General features: G+C 41.8%; 1 protein-coding gene across 2 annotated transcripts in view; it reads right to left on the bottom strand.

Annotated features, from left to right (window-relative positions):
• The window catches only part of NFASC (neurofascin), a 206,407-nt gene extending 202,877 nt beyond the window's left edge, over positions 1 to 3,530 (bottom strand). For both annotated transcript variants that reach the window (XM_044445788.1, XM_044445748.1), the window contains exon 1: positions 3,409 to 3,530. The gene's annotated coding sequence lies outside the window, so the exon portion shown is untranslated. The remainder of the gene's footprint in view (positions 1 to 3,408) is intronic.
• Positions 3,531 to 23,511: the final 19,981 nt, after the last annotated feature.

The following is a 23,511-nucleotide window of genomic DNA, read 5'->3' as shown; positions in this document are numbered from 1 at the left end:
ATGCATCTTAAAAGGATTAGCAGGAGACTAAATTACTGCGAAAACATTTGGGAGAAACAAATAAGTCATGCTGACAATCACTTTAGCTGGCTGAACTCACCCAATGGATGGATATTTTATAACTACATCATGAACAATAAAGGCATCAACTTTTCAATCAAGATCCCTGAATTTTTGTTTTTGTCTTTAGAATATTCCCAGGTCACCCAAGAAACAGGATCTTTGCTGTGCTTGCCCAAAAATGGCCAAAGGGAATAAATAAAAAGTGAACAATTTTCCATTCATCTCATGCATCATGGTTTTAATCTTCTCTCAGGAATGAACAAGAAAGAGAGATCATAGTAGCCCGAAAAAATAGATACTGCTTGCCCACCAGATAGCTTTGGATCACAGTTCCCAAGCATTCCTTATCATAGACTATGCTGGCCAAGGGCTGACTGGAGCTGAAGTCCAAAACATCTGGAGAACACCAAGTTAAGGAAGTTCAATGTAACTAAAGTCAAGCATACAGATAGTTCCCCAATGCTTCAGTGACAGTCTTGTCTTCATTTCAACATTTAAGATCAATTGTGAGGATCTATTTCACTGTATTATGTATATCAAGTTCACACAGCCCAACATTTATGAAAGGGATTCCTGGTGGCTGCCCACTAACTGGAAAATATCCTTCCCATAGAGATACAAGTCTGAACTGGGCAGAAATCCTCCGAGATAAAGTGTAAGACTCTTCGCGTGGTGTTTCATGTGTTACAGTCATGCATTTCTGGTACCTTATTCAATAGTTCATGCCTTAAGCTGTAGGGACATACAAACCTGAATACTTTCTGGGAGAAACAGACCAAATGAGGCAGGTAAAGGTCTTTGGCCAGTGGGACTATTCCTGGATAATTCCTGGACTATTCCTGGATAATTCCTGGGACTATTCCTGGATAATTCTGCACAGCTGAATCTTTAAAGTGAAAAATAATCAAGCAATACTTTCCAAAAACATCTACACTACACACTGTATTATCACAATTTTGTTTTCATAGACATTTGTAGAATTGTGTAGTGGACCTTTCCTTCAGATATAACCACAAATGGATTAAGGGGGGTATGATGCATTTATGGCTTCACAGCCCTTTAGCCATCTTCAGCCACATGAAGACCAAGAATGATTGTTAGATGCTCTTCTTTCATATTGTCTGTGCTGATGTCTTCAAATCCAACTTCTACGAGGAAGAGAATGCAGTGGAAAACTAGTACGTGTGTGTCAGTACCTGGTACTGATCCAAACATAGAGGTGCATGGGTTCTTACAGTCCTCTTGACTAAAGCTGGCTGAAAGGTTCTGGAGTCATGAATGTTGGTTGTCTTAGCAGCACACTGCACTAAGAGAGATAGTTTTCATTTCTACATAACAGATTTTTTTAAAAATCTATTTTACACTTGGGGGTATAAAAACAGAAATAAATTGATTTCAGTATGAGAGTTAAGCATGTGTTTAACTGTCTCCCATCAAAATCAATGGAAATGTAAAATGCTCCACTTTAGCTAAATTGTGCCACATTTCTATCATGAACAGCACTGCTATTTATCAATCATTGTATGGTAGACACAGTGAGATGCTATCACTAAGAAAGGAATGAATCATGAAGTAGGAGCTTTTCATTTTTCAGGGTAAAATCATCATCATCATCATCATCATCATCGATTTTTCTCAGTTCCTGGCCATATCTTCAAAATGTACATTTCAGCTAACACCTCAGGCTCGCTTCCTGTGTCATAAATGCTAATAACTTTGGGAGGAGCAGTTTCATCAAAAGGCAATTGGAAGTCACAAATCTGATGACATTAACAGCTTCCCATTCAAGTCCAAAGAATTCTTGCACTGGGCCAGTATTGCTTAAAAGGAAAGAAGGTGCTGAAAGCAGATAATTCTGCAACTAGATCTTGCACTTCCTGAAGACTACAATGGAACTGAAGAACCAAACTTGCTGGGAGAAAAAAAAAGTACAAATGATTCAGCACTTTTACCCCTTTGATCAATACCAACTAGGCTGACTCCAAGTGCATATGCAGAAATCACAACTTTAAGATGGTCACAGCTCTGATCTTAACAGCTAAAGATTAACATATCCTTTAATGTATATTTCCACCCCACCCCAAGCCTGTGAATATTTATTTAGTTGTCACACCAGGCTGTAGACTAGTGCAATGTCCTGTATTCTAGCATCCTGTTTCTATCAGCGATTGATATAGCAGATGCTTCTGAAATATGTTCTGCCCCTCCCATCCCAAAACTAATTAAGCCGAGCTACGGAATAGCTTTTCATGAATTCCCCAAAGGCCTCTTTATGTTCCGAATTATGCAAGTTGGGGCCCTTGCTTATTTTCTGACTGCACTCAAGATTTCCCAAGCAACTAAACAGAGAAGTATGAAGCTGCTTACTTACCCCACCTGAATCTGTAGGTCCACAGGCAACATATAAAAGAAAGATATTGCCCTCAGCCTACTGGCTTTCCTATTTCCTTCCTAGGCCATTGAGCAGGAAGAAGTGAAGGGGAAATACTAGTGCTGAGCTGCAGACCACCTACAAGCTGTCAACTCACAACACATTTCAGTCAGTGTCCCCTTTTAGTCAAACTGAACCAAGAGAAACTGAAGAGAAGGCAAATGCACAGCGAGAAGAATGCTCATTTGATGCAACTGCAGCTTTGCCCCAGGTGGGTTAATCAGCCCTTGCATCCAAAGGGCCTACCAAGCATCAGGCATTCTGGATACCTGACAGGAAGCACAATGACACCCAGAGAACTTCCTCCAGTCTGAAGGCCATGATCAGAAATATCCCTTTCCTCCCCGCACCATCAGAAATTTAATTCAGGGGGATCTCTCAGCCCACCCCAAGAAAGGCAAAGCAGGCCAAACAGCGACGAGGTTGGAAAAAGTCCCCCTGTCCTTCGCACCCCCCCCCCCCCCGAATAATGAGGCCGCCGCTTGCAGAGGCCCCGGACTGCGCCCCCTCCTCCCCTAAAGCAACTCGGGATGATGCCCTGTGCTGGCAGGAAGAAGCAGGCAGGGGCAGAAGCCGCTTGGTGGAGTCCAGCGCTAGCGCTCGGTCGGCGCGACAGGGCTGCGGTGAGACCCCGTCGGAGGCCAGGAAGAGGCAAGGGCGAGAGAGAGGGCGGGTGGCGCCGGGGCAGAAGATCAGGTAGGGCGACGGTGCAGCAAGAGCCCCCGCCGTGTCTTCAGCAGGGAGCCCTCCTCGGTTAGCTGCTTCCTCGCCCGGCGCCCGGTGCAGCGGGCCCCATCCCGATGACCGAAGCACGGGTGCGAACGATGCGCCCATCTGCATCCCTGCCTGAGGCTGGATCCCACAGGCGCAAACCTCTCCATGCAGCAGCGGTCCCGGCAGCATCCCTCCCTTACCTGGCCAACAGCCGCCGCCGTCGTTCCGGCCGAGCTCGCTGCTCCTGCTTTCCGCTCCCGCAAGGCCAGCTCACAGCGCTCTCATCCCGCTCCGCCGTCCGCAGAGGCTGTGCTCGCGATCCGCGCCGGGCTACCAGACCTCTCTGCCCCCGCCGCCGCCGCCGCCGCCTCCTCCACGCACAGCTCCCATACTTCTGCAGCGCCTGCCTCCCCTCGCAGACTCCCGCATTAGGGCAGAGACCATCGAGCGCGCCGCCGAGCGACCGCGTCTGCGCGCCGCCGAGCGGCGATTCCCGGAGCGCGCCGCCGAGCCGCGGGACCCGGGAGCGCGCCGCCGTCCCCGCCGCCTCCTGACAGGCGGCCGGCGCCACGTGAAGGCGCTTCTCGGGCACTCGCCTTGCCTGCCTTCCTCCGCCCTGCTGGAAGCATTCAGTGCGTGGCCTGGCGGTCGGTCGTAGGCGAGGAGGGGGCTCGGCGAGGGGAGCAGCCGGCGCTAATGAAGTGAGTCGAAATGATGCATTGCCCGACAGGGGGGGGGGGGGGCGCAACCGGTTTACGAGGGAAGCCGCTAGCGCGGGGGAAGGTGCCGGCCGTCTAGTGAGGATGGCGAGCTATGGAGGAGAGCGGGGGAGCATGGCCAAGAAGAAACGGCACCCAAAGAAACCTGTAAGGAGCAAGGAACAGCGCTTGGTACAGCGGGCGGGCGATCCTTTCAGACAGGACCCCCACAAGAGAAGGATAGTTCCTGGCAAGCTGAAAGATTGGCTTGAGCGATAGGGCGGCCTTCCCCAAGCTGGTGCCCCCCAGAGGTGTTGGGCTGCAACTCCTAGCTCTCTGGAAGGGCCAGCTGGGGAAACCTGAGACGGGGCTCATTTGCTGCCTGCTTCGCCTGGCGGTGGGCCTTCAGCCATGATTCTCGCAGCGGCTCCTGCTGAACCGCTACCCGGGCCCACCCCGCGCAAAAGTGCGTGTTTCTAGTGCAGGCGGAAAAGGAGCAGACAGGAGCTATTTCTAAGAGAAGGTGAACGTTACAGTGGAAAAGCAGAGGTTGAAAAATGGGAGACTGGCTGAGGTGGACCAATCATGTGAGATGGTGTGGCTGGGATTGCACCTGGATCCTTCCGTCATCGCTGCCTCCGGGTTTCTCTGCCTCCGGGTTTCGACACCTTCAGAAGGGTCAGATCTGTCAGTCCCACCCTTGCTCCTCGAGCCGACCTTCTCACGGCCATTGTCATCCGCTGCTGTTACTCCTTACTCTTTTTCTCATCAGTGCTATAACTCGCTTGCTCAGCAGGCTGGAAGATGAACGACAGCAGCTTCTGCACCTCTGTCCTTTTCATCATCACCCTTGTCTGGGCCAGAACGAGTGGCGGGTGAACAAGCAGGCTGCAAGGGAGAGGAGGAGGCTCAGTTGCAGGGTGGTGGTGGTGGAGAAGGAGTTGCTGGTCAGTAGAGCCTTTTGCAGGTGCCCATCCATGCCTACCCTTGACACCAGCCCCGCCTTATTTCAGGCTGCAATTCCACAGAATGAGCTCACTCCACTTTTCTTCCACCAGGTACTCCAACTGACACCTGGCATGGTCCGTCTGCATTTCCCATGGTGTTTGTAGTCAAATCTGTGGCTTTCTTCCAGAAGAGCTTCTTTAGACAAGATGATCCGTACCGTCAGTCCAGCGGAGAAATGTCCAGGCATCAGGCTGACCTTGCTTTTCTGTCATGCCTGATGCTGCTCTAAAAGTCAATACACTGGCATGTGTGGAACTAACTCTTCACCTGGTATACTGAGAGGGACTTTGCCATGTTGTCTGGGTATGATAAACATGTGCAAAATGTGCCCCCACCTGGCAAAATCTGAACTATGTCATGCCTCAAAAGTACTTTCAGGCATTCTCCAACATGCATTAAAGCACAACTTCTGCTATGTGCGGATATGTTCAAAAGAATATTCACCATGCAGAAAGTATTAGGAAAAGTCTCCTATCAGTAACTTCACCAAATCAAAATGGGAACCAACTTGAGCTCAGATTAAGAAAAACAGGCAATAAAAGAGATGATAATAATAAGAAACCAGATTTTAAATAAAGAAGTCATACATGGAAGAGGTTGTTCATAATCCCAGTTTCACTACAATAGCACTTACCATATATGACAGAAAAGCACACATTCTAGTGACTGATGAATCACAGATGAACCCATAATCCAATTAAATAAAAAAGTTGGATTTTGGTCCATTTAGTTGCATTGATCTCAGTGAGGCTAAATCGGCTTAATTCAAGCATTTCAGCTTAGCTGTGATGAAGTTTGCATTGTTTGCTGCTAAAAAGCCTGAATATATTTTGAAAATGAGACAGGAGACTCCATCATGTCTTGCCTGATGATTCTAAATACATTTATTCAAACCCAGCAAGTTCCACTGAGATCAATGGAATGTACAGTGCCTGGCAGAAGTATTCACCCCTCGCTTTGAGTTTCCCAATTTTGTTGTGTTACAGCCAGGAATTGAAAAGACATTGTTACCTCTTGAATTACACAAAAGTCTCAACACAATGAAGTAGCAAAATATTTTTGTTGAGGCACAAAAGGTAAGTAATCAAAGACAAACTTGCACACGTTGGTTGCATAACTATTACTCTTGCTGACTATTTGGCCACAAGTACAGCTGTGAGTCTTCTGGGTAAGTTTCTACCAACTTTACACATCTGGATGCTGCATATTGGAATGAGGCTTTGACTGGGCCATTCTAATATATAGGAATTCTTCTTTTAAAACCACTTCAGTGTTGCTTTGGCTTTGTGTTTAAGTGCATTGTCTTGTTGGAAGGCAAATCTTTCTCCATTCCCAAGTTTTTTACAGATTGAAAGGGGTTTCCTCCAGAATTACAAAATAGTAAAAATGAAACATTATTTGTAATAATGTATGACATAGTGATACTGAAACGTCATTGGAGATGTCTTTGCTGAGGTAAAACTAAATACAGTAACATCTGCAGCACCCTATTACATTCATTACGTCTTTTAAGTAAGGTCCATAAAAGTACATTTGATATAAGCTGATGTATTTTGGATGAAGACATGTTTCCAAACATGATTATTTCATTTCTATACTGCCAGATAAATAAAGGAGGAAATCTGGATATAGAAGTGTATTTACTCTCATGATGCATTAAATTAAGAACAGAAGATACAATATTTTAAGTATGTGAGTTTTAGCCCTTGAATCATGTGTTTAGAACACCAGACAAGTACTAATTTAATAACAAAGCATGTCTGTATTTGAAGTTTTTTCATTCATTATATTGGTATTTTTTCAGACTTGGGAGGGAATGCTTATTGACTTTCACGTTTTGTGATGTTAACTACCTACATTTTTACACATATACATTTAAATTTATGTTGAAAGAAGTCCAGTCTATATTTATAGTTATTGGTCTCACTCAGTAAACTGAATAAAATCCCTCTTATTCAATATCATAAGAACAAAGTGTCTCCAGAAATGCAGGTTCACTGACTTCTGCACAGAGTAAATTTAAAAGAATGCTGAGTTCAGGTGTGTCTTTTCATCTTTAAAACTTTAAAACTTGAGATGATCTTACATGATTATAGAAAAGGATATGTGAACAGAGACCACATATAAAAATACACTATTGTTATAAGAAAAGCACTCAATGGGCTTTTAAATAATTGTTTTTAAATAAGAGTTTTCAAAGAAGAGTGGAGTATTTACATGATTTCCTATAAGCTGTTTGTGCAATGGTTTTTAAAAGAACACTTCAGCAGCTTGGCAGATTTTAACATTTTCCAAAATTATCCAGATTTGAGAAATAGTTACTTCACATTGTTGCTGATGAAGAAGAGAAAGGCCAGCCATGAAGGAAGACACAGCCATGAATTTATAACTGCCAAGCAGAGCTGTCAAGGACTGGACATTCTGGAGGGGTGTCATCCATTGGGTCACTATAAGCTGAAGACCCCTTTTGATGGCATAGAAGAACATTGTTATAAGCAGTACAAAGCTATACATACTTAAGTTCCCCAGGCAGGTTGCTAGTTCTATTCTTCCTGGCAGGTCTGTCGTCTTGTGAGCCTAAATGTGAAGTGTGCTTTTCAGATCTGTCAGCTTCCCAAATTATTTCATATAAAGGCTACTCATTGTAAATATCTGAATATCTGAACAATGCTCCGTGTCAACAGTTGTCTTCCCTTTGAAACATGCATGATTCACATGTTGATTTTTCCTGACTGTAACTGGGAAAATAATTCAGAGCACATGCACTCCCAGAACTTACACACACTTACGTGCACACACATCTGCAAGCATATGCACATGTAAATGTAAATGCACATGCACAACACCACATGTGTGCATAAATACTCTTGCCTGTGCACACATGCACACACACAAAACAGATCATACATGCATATGCACAGATGCATGCACAACACCACACATGCACCAACACTCCCATGCGTATGCACACCAGCACACCCGTGGGGAGGGGAGCAGTCCGTGCTGCTGCTCTTCCGGGATGCACAGAGACCAAAAAAGAAAACTGAACAGTTCAGCTGAACAACGTTGTGTATTATACCATGTTATTTTCCCTGCACGCAGCTGATGATTTGATTTACTCAGCTACTTGGCTTTGTTAATAAACTGTTCAGTCTTCGTGCACTGGTGTGCTTATTGCTTCTAAAGCCAAATAAAGGATCCATTTAAGTCCTGGCAAGACACACATCCGGCATTCTGCTCCTGCCATGACTGAACAGATACCAGTGGGATGCTCCCAAGTAGGACATGGATATAAGAGCACCTTCCTGTTTCCCAGCAAATGGTGTGCAGAGGCCATACTGGAGTAGCACAGAGCTACCATAACTAGTAGCCACTGATAGCTGTACCCTTCATGAAACTGTCAAATCCCCCTTAAAAGGTAGCCAGATTGGTGGCCATCATTACACCTGTTGGGCTCAACTCACATGGTTTATTGCTGTGTGAAGAAAAACTCCAGTTTCCCCTTTCTGGATCTCTCATGTTTCAAGTTCATTGGGTGACCCTGTGTTTTAATATTAGGAGATTTCACCTTAAAGGGCACCCTCAGTCTGAAAAGTTCCTATGCACGAGTTACAAAATTAAATGTAACATGTTCTGCCATTAATATTTTAAAACTGAAGAAAGGTTTCATATTTAATTCATAGTTTAAGAAAAGTAAGAACATAATACACAAACTGGATTGGTAGCAAGGAGGGGAGAGGCGGTGATGTTTCTATACATACCTATTTCCTATTTAAGAATACAGTCCATTAAATACAAGCCTCTGCATTTCAGTGCAAAGTTCTTTGAGTGGAATTTCACATGTATCACATGCAAAGCAAGGTTAGAGAAGTAGCCAAGGTGGTTAGAATTTAATCAGGTGTTTATGTTACTTGCTGAATTGCTGGAAAAGGCTTAACTGACCAAACAAAACCTGTGGTTCTGAGGAGTTCATTTTCAATCTACAATACAATCTTTGAATATATTTCCATCCATGTGACCTTTTGCTTCATCAATATTCACATATTCATTTATATTCCTAGAGAAGAAAATGTCACCTTAGGAAATAAAATAGAAGAAATGCAGAGTACCGATAGGTCAACAGCATGCTTACGGCTAACGAGCCATAGAAAGTGCCATGGATGTTTTCGAAATATAAAATCTCTTCAAAATATTTTCCTCAAACAAAGCACTGAAACCTTCTCACAGCAAGGCAGCAAATGGCCAGAGCCGCATAAATCTGAATGTGGTTCAGACTGAAACTGAATTGGATTGAAATTGTTACTCTCTCATGTAAACATAATTAACTAACAGGCCAAACAGCCCAGCATCTTTACTGTAGGACTAGATCAACTTCTTTTCATTCTCCAAGAGATCAGTCCACAAAAACTAGAGTTAATTGTCACTGCAGAAGAACACTGGTCAGATCAGAGAACCCTAGGTAATTCAAGTCCCACTTCAGCTGTTTATCATGTCAGCTTTCTGGTGGAAAATTCCTTTCTGCCAAACATAAGCAAACCCTAAATATCTCAGGTTTAATTTAAGAGTGAAAATAGGCTTCTTATATTAACATATAGATATCAGGCTCATGCAAGATATGCAGCCAGAGTGTTCTGATGCACATACACAGTCTGATTTGAGTATTTCAATGCAAAGTGTTCTTTGTGGGTGCAATGCATTGGGTTTCCTGTGTGTAGAACTGGGGTTTGGGTTTTGTTTATTTGTTTTGTTTTTTGTTTGGTACAGAATAATTATTTTGCCTGCCCTGGGTTACAGGATAGAAGCATACAGGTTCTATCCTGCATGCATGAAAAAAGCCTTCTCATGGGATCTAACCTGATCCACTGGATGCTCCTCCTTACACAACTCCATTCAGCTCCATATATGAAGAAGAAACAGACCCAGACGGTTCTATCATTTTCAATAATGGAAGGAGATGTACTTAATTGACTGGTAGGAGGCTGCAGGACAATCTCACTGTGGCAAGAACATAGATATTGCATGGATGAGATAAGAACAGATACCTCCATAAGGTTGCCTCCCAATGCTGAAGTGCACAAGAGATCCAGAAACTGGCGCTGTTCTTCTCCATCAGATTGTTCCATCTTTCACTTACCGCATCCCCTCCTGTTCCTGCAAATGTGTGTTGTTTTCCCAGGAAAGAAAGGAAATCCCCCAAAGGCTTTGGTGGACTTTATTAATCAGCGTTATTGTTCAGGAGAACAAGCCTTGAAGGGCAGCAAAATGAGGCCATCTCTTCTTTACAGGAACATTGATTGGTAATGAAAAATGTCACGGGAGAGATGTAGCCATTTGCTCTTCCTCTGGACAAACGAGCTGCTTATAAATAATGTGATTGATGAGCAGCTCCAACCGTGTGCCCCAAGGAGCTGTAGTCTCTTTCATCCCCCTGGGACCATTCATAAAATATGACATGCATCAGAGTTGGGGAAAGGGCATAGTAAAGTTGAAATAAAGCAAGGATTGGATATTGGTGAAATGAGAGCAAGGTGGAAACAATGAATGGTGAGGGAATTATTTTTAAAAGGATTTAAAGTGTAACATGCTATATTAAAGGTCCCCAAACACATCAATCACTGCTTTTTTTTGATCCATTCTCCATATGCAAAGGATCTCTCAAAACATTAAAAGACTAACATAATTCCCTGTAATTGCAAAATGGAAAGCATCTGGAGAAATACTATAAGTTTAGATGTACAAATCTGCATCTGAATTGGCTGAGGCCGTTTGTGAAACTGATCCTACAATACAATGTAAACCCTGAACAGTGAATTCTAGGAGCAAAAGGGAGAACTTATGTGTCAGTTATGATTGTAAATGGAAGAGAAAATAATGCAGCAAGTATATCTGTTTTTTTATATAAATCAGTGATCTGTATGGGAATACTGTTCTAAGTGGCTGGAAAACAGTACAGACAGATGGCTGAAAATGACAACTAACAGAAGAAGCACTTTCTTTAAAATGGAAGGATAGAATTCTAAATATAGAGAAACATAACCAAAAGAGGAATGTTATAAAGCTTTGAAAAATTATAATCAGCATGAAGACAACAGATGGATGGTATAGAAATCTATATATTGTGCGATCGCTTGTTTTCCTTTATAAGCATTTGCTGCATTTGGTGTACTCTGTCGCCATCTGCTGGCACGTTCTAGAAACAGCATATTTTTTTCACGTGTGTATATTTTTCTCTTCGTTATCTCTGTTTGGGCAGAAGATAGATCTAATGGGTTACTGTTGCATGATTTCGTTGTTGATTGTTTGAACTTCCTTTTAGATATGGGTGAGTTACTCCCTGTTGTATGTTTTTATGTATGTAATTTTTGTAACAAATTTTAAGGTGTTCCTCCACAGACACAAAGAAACAGAGTGACTCTAAATATTGAGAGTACAGGCAATAAGAAGCTGTAACACAAAGTCCAACTGAACCATATTAGTCAGAGTTCTTGGGAAACCTATCAACACAGCCATCTTTCAAGTCTATGCTCCAACAACAGATGCTGAAGAAGAAGAAATCAAAAGGTTTAATGCAGGTGTTCAAAAGGAAATTGATAACACACCAAACCAAGACATTTTGATAATCCTAGGTGACCGGAATGCAAACATAGGGAAAAAAGCATAATCCAATGATGTGGGACAATTTGAATTGCAGCTCAGATACAAAGCAGAAGAACGACTCAAAGAACCCTGTGGAGCCAACCATTTGCCTGTTGCAAATACATAGTTCAGGCAACTGATCAATGGCCAATATCGAAATCAAGATGGAAAATCTGTATTCTCACCACCGAAACAGGACTAGGAGCAGATTGGGGTAGTGACCATGAACTATAAATGCAGAATATATCATAAGAAAAGCTAATTTAGGATCAGAGAAAGAAGGACTGAAAATTGGGAAATGACCCATCAATAACTGAGATACGCAGAAGATACCATATTACAGGCAGAAAGTATCAATGAACTGAAACAATTCCAAAAGCAGGCTGCAGCCGAACAGACTGCAGAAAACAAAGCAAAACAAAAACACGACAATGGAAGAATTGCATGACCTTTATGGCAACAAACAAACTGACATTGTGAAAGATTTTGAAACTTTGGCTCAATCATCATTTCATACAGAGGCTGCAGCCAAGAAATTAGAAGAATTTTTGAGGCTAGGAAGGGCAGCAGTGAAGATCATCAAGTATAAGAACATTTTATTTATTTATTTATTTATTAAAACATTTCTATGCCGCCCCTTGCCGAAGCCTCGGGGTGGCTCACAACACAAAAGAAAATACAATAAAATACAAAAATAACAATATAAAATTAATAACAATATAAAAGAAGTCGCCCTGGCCAGATAAATAAGCAGATATTGTTAACAATTAAAATGACGCTTAAATAAAAAGGTCTTCGCCTGGCGCCGAAAAACAAATAACATCTCACTGGAGACCAAGGTCATGATTCTCCATACTCTTATATTCCCATTCACTGTCTAGGAGTGTGAAAGCTGGGCAGTGAAGAAAGCTGACAGGAAGAAAATTGATACATCTGACACCTGGTACGGCAGGAGAGCTCTGCAAATATCCTGGACTATGAAAAAGGTGGGTCCAAGATTGAATCAAGCCAGAACTTTCCCTGGAAGCAAAAATGACACAACCAAGGCTGTAATACATGGGGAAGGCTCACTGGAGAGGACAATCATGCTAGGAGAATTCAAAGGCAGAAGAAGAAAAAAAAAAAAAAAACCCTCTGTGAAAGATGTTAGGAGGCAGAGTACCCAGAGCAGGGCCTTCTCTGCGGTCGCACCCCAACTATGGAATGCACTCCCCAGAGAGGTCTGCCTGGCACCGTCATTATATGTTTTTCGGTTCCAGGTTGAGACCTTTTTATTTAATCAATGATTTAATATTGAATTTTATTATTGTATTTTACTAACTTGCAGCCAGAGTGGGTTGTCAATTTATTTATGCTGTAAGCTGTCCAGAGACGCAAATAATTGGACAGCATACAAATTGTATAAAATAAATAAATAAATAAATAAAAAGACCAAATAGGATATGGATTGATTTCATAGAGGAAGTCATAGCCTTACATTTATAAGAGCTGAGCAGGACTGTTAAGAAGAGTGCATTTTGAAGTGCCATTCATTCATAAGGTTGTCATAAATCAGAGATGACTGGACAGCATGTAAGTGCCCAGAGAGCCCTGGTTATTAAACAAGTACAGAAATATAATAAATTATTATTATTATTATTACATTTTTATACTGCCCATAGCCAAAGCTCTCTAGGCAGTTGACAGCAATAATCATAGAATCATACACTCAAGTCACCCATCCCACTTCTGCCCAGGCCTGACCCTGCTTAGCTTCCAAGATTAGGCAGGATCAGGCACTTCAGGCTACATGGAAGTGATTGGCACTGGGGGGGGGGTACTCCCAATTTTCTAAGAGTTGCAACAACTAAAAATATTTCTCTGCATCAAATCAGGTTACTGTAAAAGAAAGTTGGGAGAAAACATGGTTTCTGTTTCTGTTTGATGAAACAACTTGAAAACTTGCTTCACACATTCCTGGATTAAGCATGTGCTCAGAGGCACCTTATTCCTTAATTCGGGTTCACGTTGGAGGATTCCAAAGATCTAGCAGGAAAAAAATAGATCCTGCAAGCTGGAGAGCCACCCAGCTCTACTGTAAAGTACCAGAATAAATGCTGGAGTTTAGTTCATAAAACTACATCATCCGTGGATGATGCCACCAAGGGATATTTAGTGTGCAGTCTACCAATCTCCTTTATTTATTCATACAATTAAATGAGGAGGGAACTGTCATCTCCCTGACAGTTTAATTTTTTTTATTATTTTTGGAAATAATAAGAAATAGAAAGAAAAACAATAGCATCAGAAGAAAAAGTTACCAAGGGACCATGTATTAAAATTGCTTATAAAACTAGATGCAAGAAGTTCCACAAAGAATCGGCAATAGCCATTATCTCATCTAAACTTATAGCTACAATTTTACATGATAATACATAGTTATAGGTAATTCTCAATTAAATTAGGAAGTAGCCAAATAAAACAAATAATTTCACATAGAGAATTGCTTTAAAGTAGACAATGAGTAAACTGATGCACCTCAGAGCATATCTAGAAACCAAATTAGAATTAAAGATAGTTTTCCCTCTTTTCACTCTCCCTTCCTCTCCCCCTCCACTTCCCACCCATTTCCTCTTCTCCTCCTCTTCCTCCCGTCCCTATTTCAGAAAACTATGATAGCCAAAGATTCCATTTTTTTCTCAGTTGCAAATAAAATAAAAATTGATAAGTTTTCAATTGTAATTACATTCATTACCTGGATTCCCTTTTTATGCCTTCTTAAAAGATATATCAGCTTAATCATCCTCACTTAAACTCTATTTTTGTCTCACTTATTAAGTAGAATATGCATAATAAGCTTCCCATTTATCAGTAAAAACTTGAACCAGTCTTCTATATACATAGTTGGTTAATTTTGTCATCACTGCAAATTCAGCTAGCTCATTTTTCCAATCTTTGCTGGTTGGAACCTGGCCACTAGATAGCAGCAGAACATAAATTTCCAGTGTTTGAGTACTGCAAAAGTGCAGGTAGTTCCCAGGTTATGAACAAGTTCCATTCTGTGAGAAAACAGAAAGTTGAATTTGTATGTAATTTGGATCACATGTAGTTGGCCTTCCACATTCACGGGGGTTAGGAGTGCAATACCTCTGTGAAAGTGGAAAAACTGAAAATATCCCCTGCTCCCACCACCTGAATTCACCAGTGCTCTCTCTTTGCAGCAGCAAAATGCCAGAGAGATTTCCCTGTCTGGATGGGTGAGGCAGGAAGACATGCTTTGGAGGCCTCCTGCTCTCCCTTTCACTACTTCTCTATGGTGATGCTTTGGAGGCCTTCCCTCTATCCTCCTTCACTTCCTCTCTCTCTATGGTAATGACATTTTTGCAGCAATTTTTTTAAAAAATTAATAGGCTGTATGGCAGTTCATTTGTAAGTATGTGTTGTTCACAATTCAGACATTTGTAACTCACAGACCCACAACTTTTGAAATGTATTCTGCAGAAGAGGTGATGGATGTGTACTGTTTTATGATGTGTGTGTGTAACAGAAACAGAACTATTCCTTACCAAATGTCTTCTGCATGCTTACCAGAGGCATACTGAGTTCTGGTCTTGACTACAAGGCATTGCACTGAGTAGGGGCCAGGGTTGTTGCTAGTCTTATCCCAGCTTCAGCTTCAGCTTCGGTGCCAGTTCAACTAATCACTCTTGGAGGAGGTGTGATGAAGCTATCCTGAGTGGTCACATTTTGTATAACATCATCAGTCTTAAATCATTCTTGAGGTATCTTGTTCCTCCCAGAGTAACATATGTATATGCTATTTGTGTGCGCCATTTATGGTGTGGGAAACTTCTAGGACACGTGTTGACTAAGAATGTGGTAAGCTGGTGAAGCACTGACAAGATTGGGTGACAGATCCAAACATAATAAGTTGTGCCGTATTTATGGACCACTCCAAAACTGAATCAAGTATTTCATAATTCATGAGATATCAGCAAATGCCTAATTCTGGCCTTTTAAAATCAATGTTCTATCTTGAGACACACATATGTACATAGGAGGCCCAAATCCTTAGATTTGTGTCATAATTTTCTCAGAGTACATTCACAGTCCATTTGCAGCACCATAGAATATTGTGATCATGCATGGCTACTGACATTTAGAGGGGATTGTTCCTTGAGCCAAACACTATTGTCTGGTTATGGGAAATGTGTTCAGTTGCTTACGGTAAATTTGCAAGCCTAAGCTTGAGAATTATCTATAAAGAAAAGGAATCCTGGTTGATGATGTGGTGAGATGCTCAGTATTCTATTTCTACAACCTCCCCCCTCAACCTTTTCTCTCTTGAAAGATGAATTGAAACACCACAAGTTCTGCTTCTGATCAGGAGTTATCCTCACCCAGAGAGACCAATCCATTTATTATCAACATATAGCCACAACTAAGGTTGAAAGTAGCAGAAAGTAGTAAAAGAAATCCAACTTGACGGAGGTCATTCCTGCAAAACCTAGGAACAAAAACTGTCATTTGAGGAAAATTCATTCTCTTGACAGCCTTTAGGTATCTCCTGCCTGCAATACTTCTGATTCTGCTTTTAGATTCTGCTTTGGCTAACAAGTGGATGCTCTCTTTACCTCTGCAAATATTGCTGGAACAGACATTATTTTATGTATATTAAATACATTTCATTTAAAAAAACCTTTGTGTGAAGGATATTGACCGTGATTGATGACTACAGGGGAAATACGAAGTGGCCATACATCACACCCTGGAGGGATGGTGTAATTTTACTCGATCAGTATGGCGTGCAGGCTCAGATCTGTACAGGATGTACTTTTTCAAAGGGCCACTCCCAGTTAGTCTTTGCTGAATGACAAATATCCATTGGGAAGCCTGAGCCAGCTCCATGCAGCTGTACAGGCACATTCAACATTTCCGTTCATATTGCTTTGATCATAGCTGTTGCCATGATTTGAGGGCCTTTATCTTTTTCGTAAAAGTAGGTCAGGTATCCCTGCCTGCTCTTCAGTTCATCTCCACTTTATCATCTGTACAGACAGATGCACTTACATTCTGTAAATAGCTTTCATTTATACTGGTGTTTTGTATTTGGCCTGAGGAAAAGTGAACCAATGCAAAGTGATATCAAAGGCTTTGGAGGGGAGGGGGAGGCAGAACCTTAAGCCCAAGGGGTAGATGTTTCCCACTGGCAGTCCCAGTCCCCCATTCCAGGGATTCCTCAGATGACTATACCCCTTCTCTGGCCCTAACACCTCTCCCCCAACCATATATTCTTTTTTTGGGTGGTTTCCTGGCTCTCGTGCATTCTCCCTGTTTTTACAAGCAGGGAATGCTTCTCCTAAACCATTTTTTTCTCGCAATAAGCTTCAATCTAAAAGATGTGGTATCTTTGACATTTGGGTCCACCATTTTTTCGGCCCTACCCACCACTGGGATGTGGCACCCCAGACCTTCTCCACAATAGAATTTGGGCCTTGAGCTGAAAGAGGTTCTGCTCAAGCCATTGGCCTAATTCCCCTAATGTGATGTATCCATGCTAGACTGTACCACCAGATTGCTGAAGGGGGTTCTCACAGAACTGAATGCTTCTCCATACCACTCCTCTGTGGTACAAACACAGACAGTTAATTCTCATGGCTGACACCAGAACCCGGCAGGATTGGGTTGCTGGGACAAAGACCATCCTGATACCATTTGGTAGTGGGCAGTATACAAAAGTTATAAATAAATAAATAGCAGGTTTCCATTAAACCAGACATAGTGTGAATCCTAGTCGACCTTTTCACTGTTCTCCTACTTGTTGAAAATGATCAGGAATAGTGGATTAATGTTTGTATCTACTATCTCCCCACCCTCCTCATTACTCTCTAATGAGAGTAGACTAAGATCTCAAAAGTGAGCATGACTGAAGTGCTCTCACTGGAGGAGATCCATGTATCGTGGAGGTTCTACAAAACCCTCAATGGGTCATACCAGTTTTGTTCATGCTGTGAGACTGCAGGTTAAGCTACTCTGTAAGCTTTACCCAACCCAAGCTCCAGATCAAACTTCCTACAGCTTCAACTAAGATTCTGTCCTGGAAAAAACATGTTTTTCTTCTGCATGCCACTGGTGCCCACCACACCATGAAGAGCCTGAAATGGAAAGAATTCCCTCTTTCCTAGTTCAGTTGGTTCCATATTAATGCTTCTTATAATGATTTATTGTTCATTTTATGTGTGCCTCCTTCTAAATTCATGGAAGTCAAAGAGATCTACATGGTGCTTCTAGTTGGGACTCCTGCCAAGTACGCATCAGATTCTAGTCTCCTTTGCTGCTGCATCAGACCATATTCAGACCTTTCTGTGAATCGATGAACTGTCCAGAATTCAATTGATTTCATCAATTAATTAATCATTTAAAGTAACACAGGTGGTGACTTGTTTGTTTATTGCAAATACGCAATAAAATATTTGGAATCAAATTGCATGCCACTTCAGATAATGATTTTATGACACAGAATACTTCTGGTATTAACAATGAACCAGCAGTGTAGCCTCTTTGGTCCTAGTGGTCCAAGATGAATAACACCAAATTCAAATCTGTGGAAGGAGCAGATTGAACCCCTCATCCTGCCCCAACATACACTCATGAGCACCATTCTTGCTATATCTAGAAGAGGTGTTTTTACAACCATATATCTGCAATTGCTTTTTAAAGGAAACATTGTTTTTTGGTCTCTAGGTGGCAGAGACTTCCTGCAGAAATAGTTTTGAAATGGACAAACCTTTTTGGTTACTGTTCTGATATACTAACAGTTAGTGACTTGCTCTGTGGCAATTTACACTGACCCCCAAATTTCCCTGAAAGCAAACAAACATAATTAGGCTACAAAAAGCAGCATACTTCGGTTGCATACCCCCTTTCTCCAGAACTTCATCCCCAACCCTCAGGTGACCAAAAGTCCAGCAAATTGTTAAAATCAAGGAATAGTACAACAGCTGTGAACACTTTTCCTGGCCCATGTTGTAAAAGATCACTTCAAAATCCAATCTGGAGAATGCTGTCCCTTATTTTCCATAAAGAGCTAGAATATGTAGGGCCAAGTGAGATGAGATGCAATGCCGTTCATTTGGCCCACTGGTTCAGAGAATGTGTGGGGAACAAAGCCAAGCCCTAATCAGCTTGAGTGATCTGGCTCCATCAGTGAAGCAGGAGTATGCAGATGAGCTGCTATCTCATGAGATCTGAGCTATTTGGCTACTAATTTAGAGAATGTGGGGTGGCAGGAAGCCCAAGTCCAAATCTGCTTGCTGAAGTCACTGGCAACGTAAATGAACTTGGTGCTTGAATGTGAAATGCATGATTTATTTCTGAATGTGCACTCCAAATTTTACTCTGATATCTCAGTCATAAATAAAATATTGCATTGCCATATATTTTCCATGGATAATTATTTTGTAAATAAACATACGATAACACAACCCTAAGCAAATGTGAGTTTAGACCCAAGGTTCATTGTGTACTCCTACTGCTCAAAGAAGCTATCACTTTCTTTTGTGTTTTCCATTTTTCCTGGTCTCTTTAAGTGCAAGTGGAGGATATAATGTAGAGTTTCATCCCTGGATGGAGAGTTTGATATGCCATGGGCTGAAATTGAAAGAGGAAGCAATGAATATTTGGAATCCATCAGAAGGCCATTAAAGAAAAAGAGCATAAGGTAATGGGATGTTTCAAATGTATCACCAATGGTCCCCTCATACTGAATGCCACATGATGCCCTCAAAACAACAATTAATTGGGAGAAGGTTAAGGAATGTAATAAAATAGCAAGCTAATACTGGTAGCAAAGAGGATGTGATCTGACTGAACAACAAAGGACTCCAGGTGGAAAGGCAATAACATTCATTTGCTTATGCCCATTGTTGAATGTGATGAAGCCTCTTTGACCTTTCCTTAAAGCTGCCTCTACAATGAAACAGAATCTTAGTCACTCTTGGTTCTTACTGTGCCAGGCAGATGTCAGTCCAGGACACTGCTTCTGTCTAACAAGCAGAGATATTCAAATTCCAGGACAGGTCCTAAAAAAGTAGCAGATCTGGGAGGTGAGAAACAATGCAGAGAGCAATGAAGCCTAGAGGCTATGGTTTCCGGCAGCAAAACATGGCCATCATTTCCCCGTTTTTCTCTCCCATAAAATCCACATTCTTAAGAAGAACTGGAAGCAGCAGGATGGAAAATCGCTGATTGGAATGGCAGCCTCAGTGAGTTCTCACAATGTCTTTGAGTGAGTGCAGGTGCAAAGGAGGGGTCTTTATGGCCGTCATGGGAACGCTAGAGCATGATTTCACACCCTCATGTGCACAGAGCCTCTTTATACTGCTGTTGAAGGAATGGTCAATACTTGTGTCATTGGTGTGGCAAATGCTATTAACGTTCATGCAAACCCCCCTCTCATTAACTGCTAATTGTTGTTCAGGGGATAGCTGCAGAGGCTGATTCAAGAGCTGGCAACCTTCCACGATCCAGTGCAACTGTGCCTACCACAGATCAATCCTGTCACTGCCCATCCCATGCAAAGTGGCTAAATCAGTATGGATGATGCAGGACAATTATAACATACTGGGAGTACAGTTGCCTGTACAGCTAGGTTTGTTTTTTATACACTAACTTTAAAATAGGGAATCTTGCAGGCTTGCCAACTATCCAGATTTCATCTTTCTTGCCAGATACCAAGATAGAAGGATAGCTTAAAAAAAAAAAAAAAAAAGCTGGCATCTGATATTTCTGTGGCTTCCTTACTTTTCCTTTTATTAAAAAAGAGGACCTTTCAGGGCTATTCTGTTTATGTTCCAAGACAAATTGTCCTTACCCTGATTTTTTAAAGGAACTGATTACTGTCAGATAAGGAAGGCTTTTTGCACTTGCTCAGATGTACTCATTTCAAACAGCAGAATTTTAAAAGGAAAGCAATAGTTGATGAACCTGAGAGCAATTAAGTCACCAGTAAGGGCATAATTCTATGCATTTTTATACAGGAAAAGACCTAATAGTTCCTTAGGCCAGGGCATGCCAAATGGCCTTTGTAGGCATTTTTTCTGTCTAAACATATGAAGGAGTGTGTTGGTTGGTGGTTATTTTGCTTCTTAATGCCAACATATTATGTTGTAGTACAGAGATGGGATTAACAGATCCAGTCAGGGGTCATGTTTGCAAGGAACCTTTCCTTGTTTCCAGGTTGGTGTTTTAGAACCAACTGGAAGTAGCTTGGACAGATTATGTAGAATTTGGGATATCATTTTCCTGTGTGGACTGCAACTCAGGAAACAAACAAACGCCATGGGTTGCATAGGATTGCCTGAAGCACTACTTGACATCAAGTAGGATGGGTTGGAAAGGATTCCAAGGCAACTCATTTCCAGCAGAGGTAACTGAGTCTGGCCTGACCACCCTGCACCCTTTTTACTTATTTATCCCACTTTGACAGGGTTTAGGCAACATGATAACCCACATACAAAGGTTAAGTGTTGATTGTCATTGAGCTGTGGGTTGTTTGCTGTTGGAGCGTTGAACTGTCTGAACTCAGCTCACTAACAAGCCATGGCTTGTTACCACTAACAATCAATTGAAAGAACCCTCTCCCATTTTCTGTTGGGGGGGGGGAGTTGTGAACTGTGGTTTGTTCATCAAGGTTTGTTATCTTGCCTGGATTCAAACATAATAAGTCATGTTTCAACAACAACCTGCACTAACCTATACTCAGTTCTTGAGTGTGGGTTATCATACCTAGCCCAGTCCTTTAAACCATCCTAATTCTTTTAAATCCATCTTGCCTTCGACCTATTTTCTTCCAGGTCAGGCACTAGTCCATGGCACGCATGGTCACACTGAATCAGCAACCTTTATCAGCACCTACCTAGGTGCTCACAGCCTTTGAACTGATTAAAAGAGGCAGCTGATTGTCTTTGGGCAAGCATCCCTTTCCCCTTCTTCTTGCACAAATAGGCGCTTTCACACCTCATTGAATTAGTGACTGTTGTTTGATGGCAGCGCTCTGGAGCCTGAAGAACCTTTGATGGATTAGATACTGCTAGAGACAATGCTGACAATTGGGTCCCGGGCTTTATTTATTTCTGATCTTCTCTCATTTTACCTTTAATGACTAATGTGGCTCTTAATGGTTTCTAAATTCCGGATTGTGCAAGGTGTGTTAAACTGCCCATACTTCCCTTATTACTGTTTATTATTCACAGCCGAACAAGACCCAGACAGCAAATTGCTTTGTTGATCCTGTGAAGAGAATCGATTCTCATACTCATAGTATATCTGATGTATTTATCACTGGACTGGAGTAATAGAGAAGATCACACTTTGGAAGTAATATAGGACATTAACTAGCATGGGGGGAACCTCTTGGGATTTGGCATCTTTTCTGTGTTTCATTGGCATTAAGTCTTCTCAGATATTTCTTTCCAGGTTTAGATAATCAAGGTAGTAAAGAACTAGAGGCAATCAACCTTTCCAAGGAAAGACAGAAGAGCTGCAACATGCTGCCTAGTTGATCCCTACTTCTGTTTTCCACCAGCCAAGGAGCTGACTTGGTTTGCCTAGAAAGGAGACGATTTTGAGTTAACAGCTGGGATTTAAATTTTTGAAATGGAGGATCCTTGGTTGCCTGCTATTTTCTTGTTCCCAGTGGTGCTAAGGGAACTGTAACCTGAAACATCATACTGCCTGACAGCCCAGTCTGAATGTCTGCAGATGCTCCTTCATGTCATCTTAAGACTCTGACAAAGCCAACATCCTGCCTATACCAGTCACCCTGTCTTTTTTTATTATTTTCCCACCAACCTGCTTTGCATTACATTTTGCCTGATGAAGAACTCTAGAGACCTTGCAAGTTTGCAGTTTTGGGTGGGGTGATCTTTGATTTGGCTTAATAAAGTTATTGTGCCATATGGATTTCAGAATATTTGTGTGATTAGGGAAATGTCAATTGCTGTTTTATCCCATTGTCTAATCCACGTAGGAACAAATGATACTGCCAAATGGAGCTATAAAGAAAACATATCAGATTTTGAAGCTCTGGGGAGGAAATTCAAGAACTTTGAGACTAGATAGTTTTCTCATCCATACTCCCAGATCTTGGAAGAGGAATAGAAATGGAAAGAAAAATACTGGCTACAAACGTGGTGCCAATGTGAGAGATTCAAATTCTGGGACCACAGACTATGCTATCTGGAAGATGGACTGCTGGCAAGGGATGGGTTGTACCTCTGAAAAGCTGAAAGAGAATGTGTTTGGCCAAAGCATGAAGGTTGGAATCAGTGCAGCGAAGGGCCACTAGAATGTAAAGCACATGGGTATGGGAAACAAGCAGAATGAACTTGAGCTCTTACTACACGAAGGCTAATATGACCTGAAAGGCATTATTGAACCTTGGTGGGATTACTCCCATGACTGGAATATAGCAATTAAATCGAGCAATTACTAGAGATGATTTAGTGGATAACGTGAAAGTTACTCTGGGGAAAAGTGAGCATAACACGCTTAGGTTCTTGATTTTAAAGGAAGCCAAAATGGAGTGTAGTCATACTTGTCCTGTGGATTTTGGGAAATCAGGACAATGATAAGGTCCTGTGACAAATGACCAAATGATCCTAAGGGGAAAAAAGGAGTCCATGATAAGTGGAAGTTTTTAAAAAAGTATATGGAAAGCCAGGCAACAGATAGTTGGCATAGAAGTGCAGGATGGCTAAAACTGAGAAGAAGCTGAAGCTAGCAAGGGATGCTAAAAGCAACTGAGAGAGAGAGAGAGATTTTTTCCAGGTATAAGACAGAGAAAAGAAATGGTTGTTCAGCTTCTCTGTGAGGAGGGCAAATTGATAACAGATGTCAAAGAAAAGACCAAAGTGTTCAGTTGATCCAGCCTTCTGCCAAAAGCAAGTCTACAACCCCTGCTGACAGAAATGAGATACCAAC

This window comes from Varanus komodoensis, unplaced genomic scaffold, assembly GCF_004798865.1.
Source record: "Varanus komodoensis strain SLA01 unplaced genomic scaffold, ASM479886v1 scaffold1, whole genome shotgun sequence".
NCBI classification, from domain to species: domain Eukaryota; kingdom Metazoa; phylum Chordata; class Lepidosauria; order Squamata; family Varanidae; genus Varanus; species Varanus komodoensis.
The sequence above is the reverse complement of the archived record's forward strand: the minus strand, read 5'-3'. Positions and strand labels throughout refer to the sequence as shown.